The sequence below is a fragment of the Jatropha curcas genome, chromosome 11 (genome assembly GCF_041381405.1).
Source record: "Jatropha curcas cultivar XTBG-Jc1 chromosome 11, XTBG_Jcur_1.0, whole genome shotgun sequence".
In the NCBI taxonomy this organism is placed as follows: Eukaryota; Viridiplantae; Streptophyta; class Magnoliopsida; order Malpighiales; family Euphorbiaceae; genus Jatropha; species Jatropha curcas.
The window spans coordinates 19,272,409-19,282,249 of NC_143161.1; the positions used below are offsets into that span (position 1 = coordinate 19,272,409).

At 32.8% G+C, this 9,841-nt stretch overlaps 1 pseudogene; it reads right to left on the reverse strand.

Moving 5' to 3' along the window:
- Positions 1-6,104: 6,104 nt before the first annotated feature.
- On the reverse strand, positions 6,105-7,724 carry LOC149492684 (uncharacterized; annotated as a pseudogene).
- Positions 7,725-9,841: the final 2,117 nt, after the last annotated feature.

Sequence of the window (9,841 nt, forward strand, 5' to 3'; positions counted from 1 at the left end):
TACTTACTTAATTACCATAAAAACATTAAAGTATTTATGAATAGATGGAATACTTTGTTTTTTTTTTTTTTTTAGATTTTATCAATGATAATAGTAATGTTTCTTGATAAAATTTGCATATTAAATATGAATAAAATAGAAAATTATGTTTATTACTTTTTTTCTAAAAAAGAAACTATGATGATAATTTGGGGTAAAAAGAAAAAGGGTAAATTATTTAGTCTTTTAGTTTATACAATCCCCTCCCTTATCGCTTCATACTGGTCCACGTCAGCTAGGGAGAGGTGTTTTAGTCTTTTAGTCTTCAATTAACGGAAAAAAACTAACTTTTCAGACGGAAAGACCTTTCAATTAGACGGAGTTAAACCTGAGGGACTAGTTAGATATTTGCGCAAAACTTGGGATTAGTTAGATAATTATGTAAAACCTGAGGGACTAGATAATAATTTTCCCTTATGGTCCACGTCAGCTGCGGAGGGTATTTTAGTCTTTTACTCTATAATTAACGGAAAAAAACCAACTTTTCGGACGGAAGGACCTTTTAATTAGACGGAGTTAAACCTGAGGGACTAACTAGATATTTTCTCAAAACCTGTGATTAGTTGGTTAATTATGTAAAACCTGAGGGACTAAATAATAATTTACCCTTAAAAAAATTGTATTACTTTGGAAAGCGAATATGATTGATATTTATTATTTTTTTGTGAAATTACTAATTCAAAGATATTTCAAGAAACAAAAGCAAATGAATTTTTAATTATTAATTTATTTCATACATGATTACATGAAACTCAATTGAATTACATGTTTTAAATTAATCATACCAAACAAAAATTCATTTACGAATGCAAATGAATTCTATATTTTGAATTTATTTATACCAAACGGAGTATAATTCCCTTGAGAAGTTCTCTGCCCTTTAAGGTGGATGCAACTTTCTAAATCCTTATTACCGATAAGGTTTAATGAATATTGTATTACTAGGCAGTAATCCGCGCTTTGCCCGGATATATAATACTTATATTTTTCGTTAAAATAAAATGAACTTGTAAATTACTTAATATGATCTAAATACTTGATTTTTTTTAGAGATTTAACATGATTGGGAATATGTAATTAAAAAAAAATCAAATATAATAACTAATTCATTATTGCATCAAATATATTTTAATCGTCTTCAATTGCACACTACAATCGCTGTAGAAATAAATGAAACAAAACTAAAATTAGATTTTGAATTCCACACACTTTAATTTCTGCAAAAATAAATAAATAAAACTAAAATTAGCAAAATACAAAATAATAATGAAATTAGAAAAAAAAAAAAAAGCAAACAACACAAAGAAAAAGCAAAAAAATTTCATAATGTTCTTTTTTTAAGTTAAAACCATTAATTTCACATCATCTCAATTTCTTACATTTTAAATCAAAATCAGAAAAAGCACACATAAGCAATAAGCTTTCTCATAATAAATTCAGTTTAATTTGAATCATGCAACTGCATGCATAAAAACCATAAAGTGAATTTGAAGATCCAAATATTATTGACATGGAAATATTCCACTTACTATGAGAAGGAAAATAAAACTTATAGCCAAATAATTTACTCAAAAAAAAAAAAAAAAATCATGATCAAACATACTAAAAGAGAAAAAAGGGAGACTACTCACCATCTTATCTTCTTGACAATTCATCTGCCAAGAGATGAAAGTTCTACCATCTCTTGGAAAAAATTTCTTGTGAGTTTTTATAGTCTATTGTAAAGTGACGATGTAAAAAAGAGAAATGCAGTTAACTGATCCCTAATGAAAGGGAATTTTTAATTTCAATTTATTCCAATGTAAAGGAAGAGAAATCTGGCAAGTTTGAAATAAGAAGATGAAGGATTTGACAACATTTGGAATGTAGATTTATTTTAGTATTTTAATAGCAATTTCAAATTGTAATTATGATCATTAGATTTTAAACATTTAAAGAAGGAATGTAGGAAGATTAAGAATTATAATAATGATTATTGAATTTGAAAAATTAAATTTGAAAGTTTAAGGAAGCTGTAATAATGATTATTAAGTTTGGAAATTTAAATTTGAACAAAGACTTAAAAAGTAAAATTTTCTAAAGCAAGTAAAAATGAAATGTTGAAATTTTAGGGCGCTTTACTATTTAAATGATGTGCCACGTCAAGAACCAAACAAATCTTTTGATTCTCTTTTTTATATATACCAATTTATTGAATCAATTAATTAAATTTTTTTCAAAATTGAATTAATTATTAATGCAAGTTAGAATTGATTAATATAAAATCAATTGTCTAAAATTAGAATTTAATAATATGACAGTAAACAGTGGAAATCTTCTCTTAACTTATGATCACATGACAATTGACTACCATTACTTTGAGCTGGTCAAGCATCTCGAAGACCCATGCTTGACGTGTTTCTTACTCTTAGTTTATCTTTTCCTATGGTGGTATGGAGGTGCCATAGTCACTATTACTATCACATTTGTAAAATGTTTAAAAAATTATGCTATTACTTTGGAAAATGGCTCGACTTTAATCTAATTTTAATTCTAATGGACCCACTCTATGGAAAAGAAATTAAATATAAAAATTAACTAGTTGAATTTAAATTATGAATCCTTCTAAACGGCACAGCTTGCTCTTACACAAATTCAAACTCAACAAGGGAAATCACTAGCGTAATCCTGCATATTTTTATTATCTTTCCTCCTTATTAAACTAGTCTCCTACATCTAATAAGATCAAGAATAAATATGTTTGGATCAACTTGTGCTAGGCACAAGTTGGATAGAATGTCTATAATGTCCTTGTGTATGATTGTGTAAGGTAAAAGTGAATATAGAGAAACCAAAATGTGTACTCTCTCAAATTAATTTACTCTAGTTTCTCCATTAATAACTTTTCTTTCTCTCACTTTGACCTAACTCTACCTCTCTCATTCTCTCTCTTTCCTGAAGCCTAAAAATCCTTCATCTAGCAGATCTATAAAAATAACAACTTACAGATCTACAAAAACAATAACTTGCTCGTCTCTTTTAATTTCTAACCGTTCAATGAATCTCTCTAGAATTTACCTACGATTTTAGTTAATGAAGAAAATCGCCGGATTAAAGTAAGGAGAAAAGAGAAATGTCATTAGTGAATTTGGTAATGTCCAAGATGAAGATCCAAATGGTGTACGTTTTTGTATCCAAACCGGATTTCATTTTACATCATAGACCATATTCGAAGGAGGTAGTGAGCTAATGCAAACCTAGAGTTGCACGCTTGGATTGTGGTTTAGAGAGAGAAAAAAAATCTGTAATTTCTCTCTTCTCCATTTCAAAAAGTAAAGTAATAAATTTAAGAGGGCATTATAAAAAAATTATTTGTTTTTAAGAAGGCATTATAGACAATTTATTTCGACTGTGCCAAGCACAAGTTGTGCCATTTAGCATTATTCTCACTACAAAAAAAAAAAAAAAATGCTAAATCGCGATCGATTTGAATCTAAGAAATCGATCGCTAATTTTATTTAGCAACCGATTTGCGACACAAATAGATCGTTTGCAGAAGTGCTCGCCATAATTTTTTTTGCGACTAAATGACTACTCGGTCACTAATTAGCGACCGACTATTCGGTCGCAATATAATACAAATCAGTCGGTAAATTCCGTCATGTTTTCCTGCTGAAATCTTGTCGCAAATTGGTCACAAAATTTATCGGTCGCAATTATGCCGTTTCGGTCGCAAATTGGTTGCAAAAGTTGAAAGTGGTTGGTTGGTGATTTTTCACAAATTTAAATTTAACGGTTATACTTTAGTTACAGTTCGGTCGCCAGTTAGTCGCAAAATATAATTATAGAAAAAAAATTTAATAATATTGAAAAACCATAATTTTTTTCACCTATCAAAAATCGACATATATGTACGTCACAATCACAAGCACCATCATCAACATCACAACAAAATAAAAATTTAAGAATGGAATTATGAATGTAATATACTATACAAAATATGAAAAAATCACGAAAAGCTAAAAGGTCTGAAATCAAATCTATGAGGTTGATCCTCTACACGATCCATTGTCGTAGTGTCGGCAGGAGTATCTGTTAGATGTGTTGTAGTATCGGCAGGAGTGACCAAGGTATCGTTTGTAATATTGGGATTAAAAGAAGACGATAGTTACTACTACAAAGCTGTAGAAACATGTGGATCTGTAGTAGCGGAGGATCAGAGGAAGAAGTACCAGCACCATCCTGACTGGACATTCGCATCACATGCGCTTTAAGTCTGTAGGCTATCTCTCCTGCGCATCAACATGAGCACGTAATGCACTAATCTCCTCAGCACTATGGTCGTGAGGAGGCTACAGGATTGTTAGACGCTGAGCCATAGTATTACTGTGATGCCTGAGACCTGATGCCATATACTTTTCTCTTCTTTTCGCCCCTACGACCTCCAGATAAAGTGCTAACTCATCAATTATGGGCTGAGCTTCAGATCTAGCCTGAGAAGAAATAACACGCTAGCGAGCTGAATTGTAGTTGTCCTGAAAACAATAAATTAATTAATCAATGCAGTTGCAAGCTTTGAAATATTGAACTTGTACGCATAAGAGAAGACTATAAAGTAAATGTAAAAATTTTTCATTGTGACTTACATTGATGGCCAACGCACATCTGTCAACAAACATATTTCCATCATGGTCCTTTGTGTGAGTGTAAGTGAACACCTCCATCGGTGTGGGCTCACGGCAATATTTTTTCAGCCTGTAATGAATTTTTATGCATGATATATTAATATGGTGTCATTTCATTAAACATCAATTTTATAACTTGCATACTGATTAATTGACTCACCAATAATTGAGATGTCTCTATAGTAGATATTGATCCACCAGTGTGTCGAGAAAGTCCTGCTTCGTCACCGCCAATCTTACTGCACCTGTTTCGTGCAAATATCTCAGACTTTCTCTTGAATGCAGGATCCTCCTAAGCCTTCTACAAGCCCTCCCATATCTCCTGAGACATGTACTGCTGCTTCTTACCACTTTTTCGTATCCTATAAGTGAAGTCAGTGTACCATAGAGCGCACAATTTCTCCCATGCCACTTTTAGCATAGCCGTAATGGCCTCATCCCATACGAAATGCTTGTACAAAAATGAAAAATAATATTTCCATAAAAAATAAGTGAAGGCCCATGGATTCAAAATTTTAATTATATTGAATTAAGATATAACTTGAACCAAATCGTACCTGAAACTCTTCCTAATAAAAGTCTCTCGCCTCTTGTGGTATGGCATCCCATGTGTATCTATCTTTATCCAGGTGTAGCTTGATTATCCTCAGTATTTGCCTTGATGCTTGAGAGGATGGATATATGCTAAGGAAAAAAAAAATTAAGTGAAATATAAGTAGACGAATGCATCAATACAGGGAAATGCTATCAACATCGGAAAAAGTAAATGAGTACTTATTGTCCCGCTGCCAAACTGAGCTTGTTACATGGCTCTGATGAAGCTGTAAAAGGAGTATGTGACAAATGCTATCAATACAGGGAAATAATATATAACTGAAATGACAATAAATGACATTTATGATTACCTGGTGCAGTAGGTGACTGTGACGCTGGTGAAGACTCTACTATTCCAGGAAATGGTGTAGAAGAGGAAGGAATAGAAGGAAGTGGTGGCGGCATGGGAGGCTGAGCAGAAGATGAAGCCCCAGGTGTACTTGAATAAGGAGGAGGAAGAGGAGGGATAGTCCCTCCTCGTTCACATGTACTGCGTCCTCAGCCACAACCTCCACACAGACCACTGCCGGACGCGTCTGAATCAACCCCCTACCTCTAGCTATATGTACTACAGATAACAGAACCTACATATGTATATATACAATTATATGAATTGTAGAACATGTGGTAACTATGTATAAAGAAAGTCAAAAACATTATAATTCTTCATTACTAATGTTATATATACATCTATTAATTTATTTATGTCTTCATCTTCATCATCATCTTCTTCCTCTTCTTCTTGATCTTCGTCTTCTGAGGTACCCATGATAATTTGATCTTCTTCCTCTTCATTATCTAATGCTCTTATTTCAACATAAGTTCACTTTCATCATCCAGTTTATCCGTTAAATCTTCCATAACTTGCATTGGTTGCATATCAACTGCAACTTCTTGAAATGGCTCAGATATTGCGAGTAAAGAAAATTGTTTGGTTTTAACTTCATGAACAACTGTTCTAGGCTTGATTTTGCATATTGCCATCCAATGGCAACGATCTCGTTTTAATGATGGATATGGAATATAGTACACTTACGCAGCTTGCATCCCCAACACAAAAGGTTCACAGTTCGTATATCTTCTTCTATGATTAATATTTACAAGATTATACTTAGGATGAACTTTCATGATAACGTTTGGTGTAGGATCAAACCATTCACATTTGAATAAGATTATGCACTTGATTGGTAGGGATGGATTTTATAACTCCAAAACCTTAACCAATTTTCCATAAAAATCATTTCACTCGTCACTGTAGTTTGATCCTTTTATGCAAACACCACTGCTCATTGTCTTTCTGCTTGTCCCATAACCCTCAGTGTGAAACTTGTAACCATTTACAAAGTAGCTAGAGTAGGCATTAGCAACCGGAAGAGGTCCTTTTGCTAGATCAGTAATGAATCTGTTATCAACATCGTTTCTTGAGCTTCGAGCCTATGGGAAATAGTAATGACACGAGTAAAAATATAAGAATGTACACATATATGTTGTGTAACTTGAAAGTTACTTACGTAACATTTGAACCATTCTGCAAATTGAAAGTCTATTTTTGCATCAACTGCAGTATCAATCAAATTGGGATTTTGTAGCCGTAAAAGCTTGATATATTTCCTGTTTATGAGCGAACAAAAATATCATAAATATGATTTAACTGAGCTATTTATAAGATTATACTTACTGTAAAAATGGCGTAATCTCTTTGCAATTCAACAAAATATAGGTTTGAGTCACTCGTATCTCTGCATCAGTCAATCGTCTTTTTTTTATTTACTAATCATACAACCAGGATAGGTGAAAATTATTAGATTCCCTTCTAACTCAGATTCTATTCGATCTCCTCCGTCATCATTGTGTGGCATTCTTCGATGCTTGGTGTAAACATGTGGTTCGAAGTAGTGTGAATAAAAGGTGGAAGCTTCTTTCACCAAGTATGCATTGCAAATTGATCCCTTGACCTTTGCCTTATTGCGCACGTTCTTTTTTATTTTGTGCAGGTGTCTGTAATTATAGAAAGACAATATGTAAATATGAGTTGAATAAACATTGTAGTGATTAGAATGGGATATTAGTGATTCACCTCTCGAATGGATACATCCATCTATATTGTACCGGTCCTGCTATATGACATTCATAGGGCAAATGAACCGACAAATGCTCAATAGAATCAAAGAAGCCAGGTGGGAAAATTCGCTCCAATTTGCATATCACTACTGGGATTTCTCGCTCTAATTGGTCCATATCATCGCATCGAATAATAATCATAGTCAATTCCTTGAAAAAGAGACTCAACTCTATCGTTGCTTTCCAAATTTTCCATGGCAACAATTTGCTAAATGCCATAGGAATCAATCTTTGCATGAAAACATGATAGTCATGGCTTTTCATGCCGAACAATCTATATTTCCTCATGTCAACACATCTACCCATGTTTGATACGTATCCATCTGGAAACCTCAATGATCGGACCCACTCACATAATACTTGCCTTTGGGGTTTATCTAAAGAATAACATGCCTTTGGAAACTTTCCAGTACCTATCGATTGCTCGAGTTTTGGTCGACGACAAATTTCCTTCATGTCTACTCTTGCTTTTGCATTGTCCTTGGATTTCCCCTCAATGTTCATGACAATGTTGAACATATTTTCAAACACATTTTTTCTATGTGCATCACATCAAGGTTATGATGGATGAGAAGTGAACTCTAGTAGGACAAATCTCAAAAGATGCTTCGCTTTTTCCATCCGCTATTTCGGCCAATTCTACCATTTACCTCTTATGCACCTAACTCTGTAACTTTCATAAGCCCAGATCTTTAATTTCTTATAATATTTTAGCTCCAGACTTAATAGGTGGAGGGGGATCAGCAATAGTCGTGTTCTTTCTAAAGCATTGTCGATTTCGCCTCAAAGGGTGAGATTCTGGTAAGAATTTGTAATGACAATCAAACCAACATTGTTTACCTCCATTTTTTAGTGTAAATGCATTAGTGTTTTCCATGCAATAAGGACAAGCCAATTTGCCTGCCGTACTCCACCCAAATAACATTTCAAATGCTGGAAAATCACTGATGGTCCAGAGTAAAGTAGCTCGCATTGTGAAATTCTAATTGGCCGAAATATCAAACAATTCAAGCCCATAGTCCCATAAATCATTAAGTTCGAAAATCAAAGGTTGAAGAAACACATCAATTTTGTATTTCAGATTATTAGGCGCCAAGTACAATAACACACAAAAACATGTATTCATCTTTCATACACATTGAGAGTTGTAGATTATATGGTGTAATAATGACAGGCCATGATGAATATTGTTGTCCTGATTGGCCTGTCACGCCCAATTTTTCTGTGTCTGAAATAGTAAGTTTACCAGTGTGTGAATAGTACCACCAGTCTGGAAGTCGATATTATTTTGGTCCAGAAAAATTACTATGTATGTTTAATATTTTCTTTAATATTTTTGGAGTATGTACACATTATTTTTATGGGTAGAAAGTAAGTAATGAATATTTTTGGAGAAGTTAGATAATTAGTGAATAGTTAATTATAGTGTTATATTAATTAAGGAACTTAGAGGCAATATTTGTATGAAGTAAATAGAGATGGTGTTATATTAAGTATGGGAATAAGAGAACTTATTTTTAAGGATTAAATTTAAGAATTTTGTGGAGAGAAATAATATTTTGAAGGAAATAAATTGGAGAATATTTTTAGCCATTGGATTAGATTACCATTGACTTAATCGTAGCCATCCAATTATGTTGAGAAAAGACTAAAATACCCTTGTGCTCAATGATTTGAGCAACCATTTTCTCTTCATCTTTTTATCTTCAACGTGAATGATTTGAGCAACCATTTCTTTCTTTCTTCTCTTCCTTGGCCGAACCATATGCTCTCCTTCTCTTCCTTATTGTTTTCAATTTCTCACAAAAAAATCACTCTAACTAGACCATATGAACTCCAACCAAGACCTTCCTCTTGAAGATTCAAGGTTATTATTGAATTGGAGCTTAAAGATGTGCATAATTTTTAAGGGGTAATTAAAAGGTGAGCTATCTAAGGTGGCTAAATGCAAGACTCAAGTTTGATTTGGTGACTTTTGGGGTGTTCCAAGCTTGATTTTGAGGTAAGTGTTCATAAACACTCTTACCTTGTTTAAATTTTTAATTTTGTGAAGTTGATACTATTTTGTGAAAATTGGGAATTTTATATAAAATGTTTGATTATTGAATTTTGGTGGTATAAATGTGATCTTGGGAGATTTCTAAGCATGCCTATATGTTGAATTGATGAGGAAAACATTTTCTTCTGCATCTTCCAAGAGTGGCAGAACCTATTGATGAATAAGGCCTTAAGTTTTCTTGTTGTTCTTTGTTGATTTATGCTCTTAAGATGATATTTTATGAGTATTTAGTATGTGGTAGAAATCTATACCTTAAATATGATTTAAGTAAGCTGAAATTGGGAAAAAGTGTTATTGGGTGTGATTAAGGACTATTTTTCGATCCCTTTCATTTTCCATTGGTGTATGAGTTCTTCATGAAAGT